The following is a 16,792-nucleotide window of genomic DNA, read 5'->3' as shown; positions in this document are numbered from 1 at the left end:
TCCACACAGGATTTTAATCAATTGAGGTTTGGACTTTGACCGGAGCGTTGCAGCAACGTGATCCTTTTCTTTTTCAGTCATTCTGTTGTAGATTTGCTGCTGTGCTTAGATCCTTGTTCTGTTGCATGACACCGGAGTTCATGGTCAGCTCAGTCACAGTAAGGTGCCCGTGTCCTAAGGCTGCAAAACAAGCCCAAATCACCACCCCGCTACCACCATCCGTAGCTGGTATGAAGTGTCTGTGTTGATGTGCTGTTTGGTTTTATCCAAAGGACATTCCAAAAAAAGGAAAAAAAAAAAAAAGCTTTCTCCTGGTAAGACTTCCAAACAAGCCATTGCTGTCATTTATGACCACAGGAGGATCTGTTTCGTTACATTTATGTCTCAATTTAAAGGTTTTCCTAATAGTTATTTCCAGCATTCTTTCTTCTTTAAAGACCATGGTTTGAACTTTGTTGGCTCTCCAGGTGCTCCAATTACTATACAGACCCAAAACAATTATTTTACATTTGCCTATAGGTGTTGATGTCAGGGGTTTTCTGCAAGTAATTGTTAACTTGAATAATGCCGTATGTTGAATACATGTCTTTGATTGAAAATGCAATTTTACCATTTTCAGTCTCTTGGAAGAGATTTCTGTTCCAAACTTCCATGCTGGTTTTCCATTTACCACCCTCTGTGGAACAAAAAATGTAGAACTTTCATGTTAGACTGAAATTATTATACTTATAAAAGATGCATGCATCCATACACCAATGATTGATTTGACCCTGGTCCTCTCAGATAGTGTAGTTATCTTTGAAAATAAGCAAGTAAAACCTCAGAGCAGTTGTGTGAAGCACCAAATGCATGTGCTCGGGGGTTATTCATAACTACTTGTAACTGAGACAATGTAAAAGAGAAACATGGCACACAAAGAATCCACAACTGAACGCTGACAATTCTCTAACGTTGTTCCATCCCTGCTTTCAAAAAGCCAGTCAACAAGTCCGAATTTAAGGAGAATCCTGACGGGTAAACTTTGAGTACAGCGAACTATACAACCCAAACTTGGTGGCTGGAAAAGTTTAAACCAGAAATAAAACTATTATTGAATTAAGGTTTGTTGATGCTGATTTTCTAGTATCAGTCTTTGTTTTAATGTCTTTTATTCTGCTGTTTAAAGTCAGGCCATCTGTTGCTGCTATGTAATTTCTTTAGTTGCTGAACTTCACTTTCTTCCATCACAGATGCAATCATAAAACCAAAGATATGCACATGACCTTAAATGGAAGTCAAATGCTCTGTAACTGCTTTAAATCACTGCCTCTTTAGAATCGGACAGTGTGAATCACTGAGGCAAACAAATATCAAGTAGCAGCAAATGCTGATGCTAAATGGACTGGTATGTAGTGCTTTTCTACTCTGCCTGAGCACTTGAAGCGCTTTATACACCAGCCCCATTTACCCAAGCACTTTTTAATGCTTTCCGTCGAACATTCACGTGTTGATGTATGCATGGACTTGCACGTCTTTTCCTCCTTTGAATGGAATTCCATTTAAAGACAGCTATTGCCTTAGGCCCCACCAATCAGCATATCCGTCCCATAGATATTTCTCTTGAGGCCTGATATTTGAATTCATCAGGAGATCAGTTCAGAAGCATCCTACTGATTCTTTCACAGCATGCACTTATTTCCAGGCAGAGAATATCCTCCCCAGCATCACTCATCCCCCATTCCTTGTTTGGAAAATGCCTTTCTCACATACCCAGAGCATGCTTAATTCAGAGTGGGGTAGAATTTTGCATGCGGTGAGAAACGGGGCCACGGAGTCGCAGAGCTCTGTGTGCTGAACCATATTGTGCTCGTCTTTCCAGCTCCATCCTCTGTCGACATCAGATGGCCCTGTCATTTCATATTTCTGTCCTGTTCTATGATGAATGAGGTGTCAGGCACAAGATGTTTTCTGGAGTCTTCATCCAGGACTGCTGAAGCTAATGCTTCAATCCGACGTTTGCAGAAATGACTCTGTCAGTCATCCGTATTTTCCTGCTATGATTTTTAATTGTTTACATTGAGCCTTTTCAAAGCTACGCAAATAAAAAGTCATGAAAAACCCGCCTTGAGTGAAGAGGAGAAATGCAGTTTTTAGACTTTTCTAGACACTGAGCTTTTTCCATATTCATACACATTTCTGCATTTTCAGATACATGACACCCGATAACTTAGTTTCTGTCACAGGAAAACACAGAGCTTATCGGTGTTGGAGAAGTTCAGTTTGTGACATGTGTAATCTCTTCCTGTGAGGGTGAGAGACTGAGTGCTCCTTTCATCTTCTCACATCATTCACAGACATGTCTTACAAGGTCTTCATCCTCTTCATGGTCTTCTTTTATGGCAAATGGGAGAAAAAGTGAAGTACCTCACACTGCAAATGCTCACTTTGATGTTTGGGAGCCTGAAAAGGTTCCGAAACACTGACGCGATCCAACCACAGTGATATCCAAACCATTATTTCCCCCCATTTCGGCTTTTAACAGAGAAGAACAGAGGAACGATAGTGTGTCCTTTCTTCTTTTGTGCCTAGATTTTGCAGATTTTCCTGGCATAATATTGCTCTTTCTCAAAACTATTCAAAGTGTGAGATTTTACAGGATCGTGCTGAAAATGGAATGCTGCTCTGGAATACAGTGAAATGCAAATTTCAAGCACCGTTACTGCTACTGAAATGCAGACCTATACGTTGGTATTTGAGACTGAATTTCTAACTTGTAAGAATTGAAGGATACTGAAACTTGTCATTGACCTTTTCCAATTGATTTTATTTGTTTTGTCTTGTCTTTTTTTGATAGTCTGTAAAAATATCAGCAAATTCTCAGCTGTCAGCAATTAAAGGTGCTAAACAATCAAGATCCAAACATAGGTCAGGTGTGTCACTTTCAAACTTCAGTGTCACTCTAGCAACATAACTCAGTGAAAGTGAGTGTGAGGCAAGGGCCTTGAAACACTGAAATATGTTCGAGTGTGTCTACAGCGGCATCAGTTCTTAAAGTCGCTGTTTACCCTCTGGAGAATAAGTTCGTTTGAAAAAAAGGACGACAACTACTAGTGCAAACTGAATTGTGGATATGTTGCTTTTGATATCATTGAAGATTTGAGAGGTTTGGAAGTACCTCTGGCAAATTAAAGCCACATTATGAAAAGCTCCATAGAAAGTGAGATGCTTGTACAGCTTGTTGGTGAGTCCTACATAGTTAGGATAGCTAGTCCTGCAATTGGCACAAGCCTCTGTAAAGCTAGCTAACCTGCACAGTTCTAGTTGGTGACTGTGAAATTTTAATGGAAGGACATTTTAATTGACTTGTCTGTTTTCTTTTTCTTTTTTTAATTTAGGTGCCCTTTTGTAGTTTGCTAGCACATACTGTAAACTCACAAAGCAGCTATCTAATAACATAAGCAGGTATAACGCTAAAAATCTGTTCATTTTTGCACATTATTCATCTTCTGTGGTGTCAGTGTGGATAATCTTGATGGATTAAATTAAATGTGATTAATGGATTTGTCATTGCAAAATATAACGCAAAAGCGGTCTGTAAACTTTGAAATTCTCTGAAATTACGCCCATTTGAATAATGGCACTGTAAAATGTAGCTTTCATTCTTTAGTATGTTTCACCATTTATTTTAATTATGGATTTGATGAACTAGTGAATTCATCCTGCGATTACTGCATGGTAGCTAATCCCCCCAAAATGATGACACACTAACGGTCACTGCTCTGGATACAACAGAGCAGTGGATACAACATTTCTTAGATTCTATAGAGCAAATTATGAGATGAAGCAAATTGTTGTTAATATGAATAGAAAATAAGAAATACTGTCCAATATGTCACACTGAAAAGTCATTTTCATTTCCAAGATGAGTTCTTAAGCACTGTAATTACGTGGGTTTTATTGCAAGTCAGTCAGTTTGTTTGGTGACTGATTGTTTTGTGTAGGATGGGTTTGATGCACGTGTTGGAGCAGTATCTAATTATTGGAAATGGAGAGCGGAAGCCCTGAGGCTTCTGTCTATAGCTATCATCTGGATGAATGTAACCCATTGGAGAAGGTCCGTGACCACCTCTTTTTCGTGTGATTCTTCTTACCTCATCGTCAATATCTTCCTTATTTTCTTAAGTTTTCATTCCACAGTTTAGGCCACTGTGCCCAAATCTTACACTAATTGGAAGGTGGGTTTGAGTTTACAAATCAATGGTTCAAATATTAGGAAAAATGCTGGATATTAAAAGCTGCACTATGCGTGTCAAGTTTCCCTTCAAGCCTTTACCTTTGTGTACATCTTGATTGTTTCTCTTGGACATTGGCACCAAGATCCAAATTTCATGTTATGGATCATCAGTGGTAATGAGTGGTGGGTCTGCATTTTTCAGCAGAAGACTCCAGAGTATCCACACTTGAGGCAGCATGAGCTCAACAGTAAATCCACAATCATTGTCTTTTTGTCCTTGTACATTTATGTGTAACTGTGTACTGTAATCTGCCCTGACAGTGTGTCTGAAAGAGGACATTCAAGGAAACAATCAAGTGTAATCTTGAGTTTTCTCTTTACTCACTAGTCTTTCATGTTTCACGTTTAACACACTGACAAACTGGTGGACATTAAAGTGCAAGTGGTTACAGCAGTGCAGAAGTGCAAAAGGAGATGCCAACTTTAAATCAGATACATTTAAGATTATTACGGTTTTTATTTATGTATTTATTTAATTATTTTAAGAGCAGCCTTGGGACTTCATGCCTTCCGTCCATGTCTTAGGGCGAGAGGCAGGGTACACCGTGGACAGGTCGCCAGTCTGTCGCAGGGCTAACACAGAGACAGACAACCATTCACACCTATGGGCAAATTAGACATTCCAATTAACCTATCCCCACTAACTGCATGTCTTTGGACTGTGGGAGGAAGCCGGAGTACCCGAAGAGAACCCACGCAAACACGGGGAGAACATGCAAACCCCACACAGAAAGACCCTGGCCTCATAGTGGAATTAAACTCTGGACCTTCTTGCTGTGAGGCAACATGCTGATTTCAGTAAACTCAAACACACACGCACACATTTGCCTCAACGCGTTCCTCTAGTGCTAATTTAGATTTTGTTTGTATTTAATTTTAAGAAATCAAAATTTCTCCTGGCTCCACAGTAATTTTTGATAGAATGACTTATTTTTGGAATTACACAGAAAAATCATCTGCAGAAAAATGTTGTTTAATATTTCCTCCTCATAAAACGCCTCAGTTTTTGTACTGCTCAGCTCTGGTCATTATCTGCAATCAGTATACGGTCATGTTGTTAGGTTTTTTTATTGTTGTCTTATGGGAGAGTAGTATTCACATCAGTCAGTGGCTATTTTTAAAATCAACATCATTTCTGAGGGCTGAGTAGTTTGCGTGCTCCGAGCCTTGAAAGTCATCTGGTGTCTTTTTCCTTGCCAGCAGCAGGTTGCTCTCGGACCTTCCAACACCCACTCTGCATCAGCAGACAGCTGCGTCTCCTTGGAGATTTAAATAGGCCTTTGGGGGGGTTTACATCTTATTACGGCATCAACCTCCTGGCGCTAACTAGTTCCCCACTGCCGTCCACCATTATCAGTGCTGAGCCAGCTCCGTAATAGCTGTAGTCGATCGTGTGGCTAGCACTCACTGCAGCACTTTCTCATTTCTTGCCGTCTCCTCCCCATTCGCTGTGCCTTTTGCTTCTGCTGGATCGGTGCGCACAAGGGCAGACACGCCTCATGAGCTTTTTCAAACAAAGCTTGTTTCCATGGTGACCACCTTTCCCCCTTCTTGTGCTACTTTTATGGCAGTAGAGCACATAATACATCTGCAGTCAGTTATCCCATCCCCAGCAGTCCCAGCTCAGTTTTTATATCATAATCTTTTCTTTTCTTTTTTAGAAAAGCATTTAGAAAATACACATACTCATTATGTATCACATCTATTAAAAGCACCTTATATCTGCTGGGGACAGGGCATAAGAACATGTGACCACTGACACGTATATTTGCTCCACAACCCGTGGTCTTTTTTTTTTTGTCATCGTCTACAGAGATTTTCTTTTTCCTCTCACATTTTCTTGAAACGATAAATTCCCTAGGGGGCGTTTTAGCTCTGTTGCTGTCTGTGGATGCTTAAGCTGTTGGAACACTGAGATCTCTTTTTACATGTTCTTATATACAGCGCTGCTAGAACCACTCCATCTATCAGCCTCTCGTAGTTGTTTCACAGTCATTTTTCATCTTTTATTTGGTTATTAAAACGTGTTCTGCTATTCATACAGACAGACATGGCGGTTATATGACTCTCATACGGTTTCTTCTCCAGTAACTTAATTAACCTTGATGTGACATTTAAGCCCTGCGCCCTCAAGGGATTATCCAGTTCTCTTACAGTAACACTTGTAATGTATTATTATTTGCAAACTGCAGCATCCTTGGTTCAACTCCAACTGAGGGATTAAATTGCACGTCATTCTCTTCTTTGCACTCACATGCCCTGCTGCCTCTCTTCACTGCGCTGTCTAATAATGGCAAAATGCCTTCACCCAGCCCCCAAAAAAGCTGCTGGCGTTTAACAGCTGAAACAGAAATAGAAAACACTGTCAAGCCCTGTAATAGCACACGAATCCTCACTTTTAATGACAGCCAGCGCATTAGGAGATTGTCTGCACAGAGGCATTCTTCGCTACCTATCCACATCCAGTAATTGGCTGTAAGGATTCCTCTTTGCTGGAGCTCAGCATATATCGAACGAGACGCTAATGGATGGAGCATCACCGCCTCTGCAGCTGCTGCAAACAAAGGGTTACAAAGAGTCAGCCGCAGTCTAAAAATAGACTGTTGCTCTCGCCTGCCTCTGCACAGGCCTCTGTGGATTTCACTCTTAAGCTTTTGCACGTGAGCTAAAAATAACCCTCTTTGTGAAAACATACACACACTTGCTCTCGGTACGCTCGTCGCTCTCTGCTTCTCCCCAGTGACAGAACACAATCGCGCACTGTTAAAGAAATATGCAAAAAGGCTCGGGAGAAATTGTCGATTGCAAACGATTTGCTTTTCTCTAACACGCCGTGGAGGACGTGATTGAAATTGTACACACTCCTCACAGCAGGATCACAGCCTGTCACTCGAGAGGACATGCATGCATAGCGCTGCGACCACAGGAACTACACAAAATATCTCCAGCAACAAGCTAAATAGCTTTAATACCAATCAATAGTTGCTAGCGGGAAGCAATTACAGAAAATTTCATGAAGCTTCAGCATCACCACTGCCGTCATTGGAATCATTTTTTAAATGAATAATCTGTTGGTAGTGTTTGTTTTTGAAGACTTGAATCTCTTGCACCGCTGAGGTGTTTGAAGCAGAGAGGCGTGCGTTCACAGATCTTACAGCTGAAATGATTCGTTTCTTCACGTTGGTCAGATGAAAGCAGCCCCATATGCTTTAATGTGATTATCGTCTACGTTTGGTCTGAGGCAACACAGCATTTAATTAGGAAGGGGTCATTTTTCTGTGACCGTCGCATCCTAAGCTGGTGTCATTACTGCCATTAAAAAGGGCTTCACTGACACAGCTTATTGCAGGATGGTGATAATTAGGAATAAAGTGTTAGAAGTCACACCCAGTGGACAAGATGGTATTTAGTAAAACAAGGCCTGTTTGTGTTTAGAGCTTTTTCATGTCTAACACAGCACACATGTACATTTATGGAATACCTGTAGCTCTCTGCATGAAAATTTTAATCCAGTCGATGCTTTTGTGAGTGAACTTTGTTTTTGTTTCTTGGTGGGGGGGGGGGGGTAGTGTTTGCTCAGCATCTTCCAAGGGTTGTGAAATTGCTTTTGCTGTTCAAATAAGAGTAGTGCTGAAACTACTGCTCATATTTATTTCTGAAAATAAAGCAATGGTAGCACATCTGTCGGTCGGTCGGTTGTCGTTTACACTGAAATGGACATTAACTACTTACATTCAGTCTCAGAGATCCAGAATCTCAGAGCTGTAAGGCAGAAACTTCCACCACATATCGTGTCTTAGTTGCTGCAGGACTGCAAACAAATGCAACCAGTTGGCTCAGCTGAGTTTAGTTGCCTGTTGCGGACAAGTTGTGCTTCTTGGCGCAGGTTGACTGAGACTGATTGCAGTGTGTTGGCAAAATGTCTGCATTTACTAATTAGAAGGCAATTATTTACAAGCTGTCTGAGAGTGATTGCAGTCAGTCTGAGTGGGACAGTAATTGTTTGAAAGTTTGGAGACAAGTTGCCTCCCACCAGGCAGCCTATGCAATCAGCTCATGATTGAAGGTGGTTGCTTAGAGGTTGAGAGTGCACCACTGCTGCACTTTGTTGCAGCAACTATGTGCAGTTGGTCAAAAAATGTGGAAAATAGACATCATGTACACATGGATGGGCAACCAACTTTTTTTTCTTTTTCATTTTTGTTAGCAGCAATGTTTGCATCCCTTTTTTTTTTTTTTGTAGTGTAACTGAGACATTATGTGGATGGAGTGCTGGAGGCCTCATTTACCAGCTTGGTTAGAAGGCTGTACATAAACTTCATGGCTGCCAAGCAGAGAGTAAACTTAAATATCACCAAAATTAAAGCTTCACAGCTGCTGCTTCTTCATCATAACACAATTTAATGATACAAGTAAACATAAAAGACCAGTCATTAGCCAACAATTTCATTTATTATTTAAAAACTTAGTTTATTTAGTAGTGGGTGATCAGTTTTTAGTCTGGTTTTACGCCAGGAAGGTCCCCTAACCCAGTTGATAAACTCTTTGAATCAGTACATAGATCAGTCCATAAATATCTGATATCGGTCAGCCCAGCAGAGACTGATCGATATCAGATTTATATCCAGCCAGTTTCCTCAAGAGCTCGTGTTTATGGACGGACAAGCTAGTTGTGAAGACAGAAGCTGCAATCTTTGACTAACCTTAAAACCAACACCACGTGGAGGACTGAACTCAAATCCCAGCTTCAGCTTTCTCAGCCCTGTCCTTTGTGTTCCCAACCTTTCATCCCTGCTCTAGCAAAGCGATGAAAAACTTTCTGGACTAAAATACACACTGGTACTGCGTCAAAGCTAGGCACGTTTTTTCCTTTTTACAAATACAGCATATGACACAAGTACCTGCTTCTATGAATCTCTTTTATCAGATGCAGATTTCTTTGACAAAATTGGTTATTTGTTTTATTACAGTCAGTAAGCACAGCACCATGAAGATAAAGTGTAATCAGTAGGGTCTGTTTAAACCCGGACTGCTCAGCAAAGCCACAAAAAATAGCGCAGAACATGACTGTACCCTTATGTTCTGTGCTTTAAACATGCTGTGATACACCTCTGCCTTGCCTCTGCTGTCACTGGGAGTCAAGCTCATTGTTAGTCATCATAATACTGAATAGATGCAGGCTAGAAAACAAAAACAAAAAAAAATATTTGCACCTTATGAAAATAACAGTGCCAAAGGCCTGCTCCCAGACACATGATAGCAAAAGAATAGACCTCTGTATTTGAAGGTATTTGTCGTGGACATGAATACAATTGCTTATTTCTGTGGCTCTGGCTTCCATAAGCACATGGCCTTTGAACATTTGTTTGAGTGGCCAATTCACAGCTCACCCTTTGACACATAGGAATGTTGGTGAAATCAGTCCGTACATCCATCTAATCTCACATCTCCACCTTTTTCAGCCTTGGGAAATAAAGGCCAAGCTGTCTGTTATTGAAGGAGGGGAGCAGGGAGGTGAAATGGACTTGGAATTAGGAGTAGAGATGTTCCACGGTGGCCACAGCTCAGCACGCAGTTTGTTATTAAAAGCTTTGTAATAGGCTAGATTAATCTCTAGATATGGTGTAATCTTTGAAAGACTCCACAATCAAATCACTGGAAGAAGATGGTGGGAGTGGGAGTAGGAGAGCTTTCTTTGTTAATGCTCTCCTGCTTTAGAAAAACACCATTTTGGGTCTGGTTAGGTGGTGGATGTTGCCTTGGCTCCACATTTAATTGCTGTGCAGTGGCCCTGCTTATAATGGATTTCAGTTTTTCTGTCTTTTTTAAAGACAGGGTTATCCGGAATGCAGTTAACCCAGTTTTAAAATGTATTTGAGCAGGTTAGACATTGTCTTCTATGCTTTATAATACTGTTTTGAAATCTAATTAATATCCTCCTGAGACCCAGCTTATTCAGTATGTCCTCTCTAGTGGACAAAAAAGTTAAACTGAGAGATGCTGTTTTCCCCTCAGTTCTCAGGAGGACATTGTTTTGATAGATTTATTCCCCTGTATTTTGACTATTTACACCTAATGGGCAGTCTGTATTTTACGTACAATAACAATTAAACCTGATCAATATTAAAAACCATGTGACTCTTTAAATGATAAAGCAATACCTGATTTGATATTTGTTAGTATCTTTTTTCCTGTAATCAGTCAGTAGTGAGATGCCAGAAGTTTTGACATAATGGCAATATTTGGTGTCCAAGCCGTGAGAATGATTGACGGATATCATTATTTATAATATCATGGCATCGGTAGACGAACTTTCATTCACTTTTGTATTACATGTTTAAAGTGTTACTGAAAATGTTGCCAGAACTGAAGCCGTGCTCTATAGAGTTTTAATTTTTTTAATTCTTTATTAAAACCAAGTCAGAAGTAAGTGATTTGAGAATTTTTGTGACTTTATGAGCTCAAACTGGAAGCTCCACAGAGCACGGGAAATCAGTTTGTTCTGGTGTTTCTACTTAGACAATGAATACAGTCTGAGATCTAATCTGAGATATGTAATGTTGGTAATGCAAACATGTAAATCCTACAGAGTTTTAATGGTTATAATACAAAGGCGTGTATTGAAAGCATTTAAGCAGTTGTTTCAGTTTGTTTAGCATGTGGAGCAAAAGACTGAAGAAAACCTGCTGCTTCTTCTTGGTTTGTAGTCATATAAACTTGATTATATCTGCAGTGAACAAACACTATTGAATCTCAAAGTTTCAAATGTCAATGTTTTGCTCTAAACAATCTCTCACTGACCAAATGTTACCCACCGCATGAGACAAGTGTTGTCATGACTGCCACTACACAAAAATGACATATGTTGAAGGACAAACAAGGGATGTTTGAAAAATGCACTTTTTAACCCGAGTTTTGCAGGAGAAGTGGACGTGATAAATATGAAAACCACACTTTCTTCAGTGTTGTAATTGCTAAACGTTTATTTTGTTTTTCCCTTAAAATGCATTTCTTTCCGTATTACCATTTGAAGTGTAGATTTGAATGTGACCGTCTGTCTCTTGGTAATTACATGAAGAAAACCAGTCCCAGACTCTGCCAGTCTGCGCCCTCCAATTTATCAACCATTTTCATTGTGCTACACAGTATTTATAGACTTAGTGTGTCATGTGCGCTTTTGAAGATGACTAAATAAAACACAGTGCCCATTTGAAGGTGGGACTTCAGTCAGTGACATAAGCCTAGTGCCACTAATCTTCAAAGGCGGGTGTATTTGTGGTGCAGCAAAGAGCAGCTTTCCTTATTGTCTTGGTTTTGAAGTCGTAATTGTTATTTAATTTGTGTTGTGCTTTGTTGTAAAGGCTGTGGAATAATAATTGCATTGCTTTTTCTCCTCCACCTTAATTTGATGCATGTGTGTTTCTGGACACACCCAGAAACACACACGGTAGAGACCAATACCGGCTTGAGCTGATTTAATTTTGGTAAAAATCAGGTTGAGCTTAAGGTCACACCAAATGTGACAATCAGTAAAATTTTGTTTTAACTGTAATGTCTTCACAGTAATATAATAAGTACTCAATTCCTTGGGAGACGTGACAACCTAGGTTGGCTAAGCATTTGACCTTTACCCTCATTCTTAGCTCCCAAGGTCAAAGTTGATCTTGAAAAAAAAATCATCATATGAAAGGGCATGGAAGGAGCTTTACAACACACTTTTTATTTTTTCAGTACGACGCCTTATGACTAAAGCGCTTGCCCTTTGGCGGTAGCTGTGCTCTTTCAGTGCTCTCGTTAGGCTTGTTTTTGGGCAGATTTTTGTTTATATAGCTTAGCTTTGTTGTTGTGAAGCAATATTTATCTCCAAAGGTTCAGTAAAAATAAAATTCTACTAACTTAACCTTCCTGTCGTGATCAGGTCAAATCTCCCCGATTTACAACTTAAAACACTCGTAAATATTGTGTTTTACATCTGATTGCCTCAGGGCCTTATGATATCCTCCACACTATGCACTTGAACATATAAAAGTGAAGATCACCTCTTTTATTGAATTTTGAGTGTTTTAATCAACCTCTGTGGTGTTCCCCTAACGACCCCCTGAACTGAATTTGATGATGAAAAATGTTTGTTATCGTAATTTAAGAGCTGTTAAAACAGACCAGTCAATTTTGACCAGGAACAGTAAAGTAAGGGGGGTGGGGGTGCACAAAACTGGAGGCTTAATAAGTTATCATTTGAGTTGTCGGTGATGATGATATAGTGAAAGACAACACAAGAAACTAGTTCACAGGACACAGCCACTGTGCTCTATGAACCAGAATCCAGAGGTGAACCAGTCAGTGGACAAAGAGCTCCGCTGTGGATTGTGGTCGTTACTATACTTTTTATGTTGATTCCTGTCAAAGCAGTGGTTCAACCTTAAGGCTTAGAAACAAACTGGGAGGGAGACACGACTTTTATCAAAACTGTTTTTGCAAGTTCATTCAAATCACAGCAACCGTTGTCTCAAGGAACTTCCTATTACTTTATATTAAAACCACAACAATCAAATGGCCCCATATGAACTAGCACTTGGTGACAGTGGGAAGGAAAACTGTCAGAACCAGGCTCAGGGAGGGACAGCTCTCTGCTATGATTGGTTGGGGGTAAGCAGGAAGTTTAAGTTAGCCTCCATGCTACCTGATGGATGTTTGGGTGATTTGCAGGTGACTGGAGAACTAAAAGTCATATTGTTTTATTTCTCAAAGTAGAGAGTGATAAGACTAATAAAAGCAGGAAGAAAGAGTGCTAATGATTTCACTTTTGTTCTGAACTTTCTATGTGAGGTAGAGTCTGTTGGCGTCTGCCTCACAGTTTTACAGCAAAACATCATCATGACCAATGTTCCCTCTAATTTTTCATGTGTCTGAGCGAACACACAAACTCCCTGAGCGGTCCCTTGAACCACTGTGAGCAACAGCAGACGTGTGCACTGTGGTCACACCAGCATCGAATCCATCCAAGTTACCTGGTTTATTAAAATATTCAAATTACAGCATTTACATTTATGTTAGACTACTTTTAATTAACTGCTTTAGCCCACTTACAATGAAAAACAAATCTTGTTCATGACCTGTGTAGTATGTTAACACTATTGGAAGTAAAAATAACTTGAACTCCAATTTTGAAAACACAACTTTCTTTCTATTTTTTTTTAAAAAAATTTTAAATAAAGCTCTGACTTGTATTATGGGTATGAGTCTGTGGTCTGGGAGAGAGTCCTGTAACTCTGTCTGCAAAATACAGTATATAATGACCAATGTTGGGCAATTAATTATATAGTTCTTCAAAAAAAAAGTTTTTTGCAGCTGTTTACCTAAAAATGCAGCCAAGGCATTTTTTTAAATAAACATTTCAAACTATTTACAGAACAATCAGCTGTTCTGCATCAAATTTGATGCCACACAAATTATTTGTGCCACTCCAAAAATTTATTTCTGTCCACTATGAGATAAAGGAGAACAACAGCCTGATACCTGCAGGCCTGACAACAGGAGATGTATCACTGCTGTAACACCTGTAACATTCAGCAGTCGCCTCATTGTTCTGACACACACAACAAAACTATTGACTACACTACACACTAACTACACAAGATCTGTGCTAAACGTTGCAAATCTCTCACATGTCAAAACACCGCCGTCACTCCTAAAACTTCCCCCTTCCTAAACAACTAAATGCCATATCATTTTTTTGATTGGTCGACATGGTACATTTTTCCACCAATAGGAAAGGCTGCGGGGGTTGGAAGGGGGCCTATTTTTGCTCACAGGTGGAGAGTGCTTTCGAGCGTTTTCCTTATAAAACGCAGTTTTTACCGTTTCTTCCCGCAGTAAATATAAACAACGTAGGAAAAACAAACAAACATATTGCATATATTTTTTTAATCATATCTCTGGTTTTACGTGGCCTATCAACACAATTTAAAAACTGGTATAAAGTCCACACTTTTTCCGTCAATTGTTCCGTCTGTCCTGCTCACATCTCCAATGGTTGTACACATTGCCGGTGTCGGCACATAAGGACGCTGTCATAGCCTATCAACGACGTTGATTAGCTGCGTATATACGAATGTGAATCGCATTATTGGCTGAACTATGGGATAAGGTGGCATCGTTCTAATCCCCTACTGGAGCAGCCAGTCACTTACTTTAACAATTATGCAAAACATAATTGTTAAAGTTTTTTTTTTTTTTTTTTTTGTGCGCAACGCAGATTTTCTGTGCGCAGAGACCGTGCCAGCAGTGCGCAATTGCGCACGTGCGCAGCTTGGAGGGAACATTGATCATGACACCAGTAAGACAGGCCTAAGAAATTTCTTGTCTGCTGTTAAGTGCTGCTGTAGACTTTTTTTTTCTAGTTGCATTATGCCCATGTCTCAGATTGCAAAAGGAATTTAATAGTTTTGTAATAAGCCGAAAGATTACCTAGTTTCACTGGCTGCATGCATAAAACCCTTTAAAATGCATTCAGTATCGTGGTAAAAGTTGCAATAAGTGGCTGCACAGTTTAGCAACACTCTAAAACAGGCAAGAAGTCTAACACTACCAAATTTTCACATCACAGAGTTATTATAGCTCAAATTTAACCAAACATTTGCATATTACAACATCTAGCAGATGAGGAACATCATCCACAAAAATGCAGCCATGTCTCTATCAGCACTTGACAGAAACACATGTTTGTAGCTGCTAGCTGATGACTGAACTTCTTTTAGCTGTGCTTGCTCAATGGATGATGGCAAGCAAGTGGGACTCCCTCTCACACGTCATTCCATTTGTTTGTAATTAATAGACCTTAGAGACAAGTAACAAGCTCCTCAAAAGACGCTTGTTATTCTTTTTCATATTTTCTGTCATATACGGTTATAATTTTGGCTTCATTTTAAACAAGGACACATTTTTAGGCTGATGTGTGTAGAAGTAACTCCTCTGAGCCAGAATCTCTGGCGTTAAACTGCCCTAAACAACCAAAATGTCTCTGCATGATGTCATTGAGTATTCCATGACCTGTTGGCAAGTGGTTGCTGGTTGTCACTGGATGAAATTGGTTGCAGAAATATGCCTTCCATACAAACTACAGGTGACTCTGGCAAGCTGCTTGTGACCAAAGCAACTGCGATGAGGTTTTTGGTGCAGCAGTGAATGGTTACCAGGGAGCCGCTGATTGGTGTCTTGGCTCACATGACTGTCAATAACCACTCATTATCAGTCAGGCAATGTTCATTTTTCCCTAGCAACCACTGGTTGCCAGGCAGTCACCAACCAGTCTCTAGGTTTGTGTGACTGAGGCAAACAGGGTCTGGCTGTGAGCACATAAGCCCCCACTCATGTGTGATTCAAACCATATGTCTTTGGGGGCTATCTAAGGTCCTTTATGCTAAGGTTAGCATAAAGGAAGGAAGTGAGGTGAAATAGTTTTCCTAAGACAGTGAATTTGACAAAGTATAATATACTTGTTGAATGAAGCATAATGTAAAGAAGAATTATTTTGAACTTAATCGTACAATGCTACTAAAAATGAACTGGAAAAGCATAAAAACTTCCTTTTAAAATTGTTCTATCTACATGGTTTTCTGAGGACGAATCATAAGTTAGAGAAAATGCAACACACGCCCATAGCCTTATGCTAGGTTTCAAAGCCCTTCATTGCGATTGTTTTTGCCTGCCTTATAAAAATCCCTGATGATTGTGTGTTAGTATCGGTGTGCTAGGATACATGTAATTCACTCTGAATTCTACAGAAATGTATGCAGGTAGAGAAAGAATGGATCCAATGGATCTAGTCCTCTTTGAATAGAAGTCCTGAATAATGTAGAGGTAATTACAAGTGGTCTTGTGGGTCATTTTCTTCTTCTTCTTTTTCCACACATGCAGGAAAGGTCTGTCTAGTTTGTTCCAAGTACAGTCTGAATCCTGGATGTGACATTTGAGGTAACCTCAGGCAAAGATGAGCCTGACTTTTGTTAATAAATAACTTAGAAACACCCACAGTATAGACGAGGAAACTTGCACCTGAGGGTGTTTGCTCAGACTAGATAAATAATTCAGCACTGGCCAAACCACACAAAGGCAGGTTGCATTGGCTGCCATCATGCTGAGGTGTATGCAAGGTTTTCTGCTGAGATCTGTTGAGGAATAATGAGAAAATGTGACCTGTAAGTTCATGAAGTATATAGTTAATATTGGATACTAAACCCTGAAGTGTTACTTTAAAAGGCTTTTTGTATTTTTTGACATTTTCTTGCTCTTATAAGTGACATTTCTTTGTTTTGTGTCAACAGGAAGTGGTTTAAGCTTTTTATGTTTACTTTTTTGTCATCAGATTTGTGGTGATTACATACTCTGGATTAGTAGAACTTCCATCTCTTTTGTAGTAGTTATATCCTAATCACAATTTTAAATGTTTGAATGTAGTTACAGCTGGTTACAGTATGAACTGTATCTAAGAAAATGTATCATTGACCCTGAACACATCAA

General features: G+C 39.7%; 1 protein-coding gene across 8 annotated transcripts in view; it reads left to right on the top strand.

Annotated features, from left to right (window-relative positions):
- Nucleotides 1-16,792, top strand: part of trappc9 (trafficking protein particle complex subunit 9) — a 248,090-nt gene that overhangs the window by 157,036 nt on the left and 74,262 nt on the right. The window lies entirely within an intron of this gene.

The sequence above is a fragment of the Pelmatolapia mariae genome, linkage group LG22 (genome assembly GCF_036321145.2).
Source record: "Pelmatolapia mariae isolate MD_Pm_ZW linkage group LG22, Pm_UMD_F_2, whole genome shotgun sequence".
Lineage (NCBI taxonomy): Eukaryota > Metazoa > Chordata > Actinopteri > Cichliformes > Cichlidae > Pelmatolapia > Pelmatolapia mariae.
Note: the sequence above shows the minus strand (reverse complement) of the source record. Positions and strands in the feature narration are given on the sequence as shown.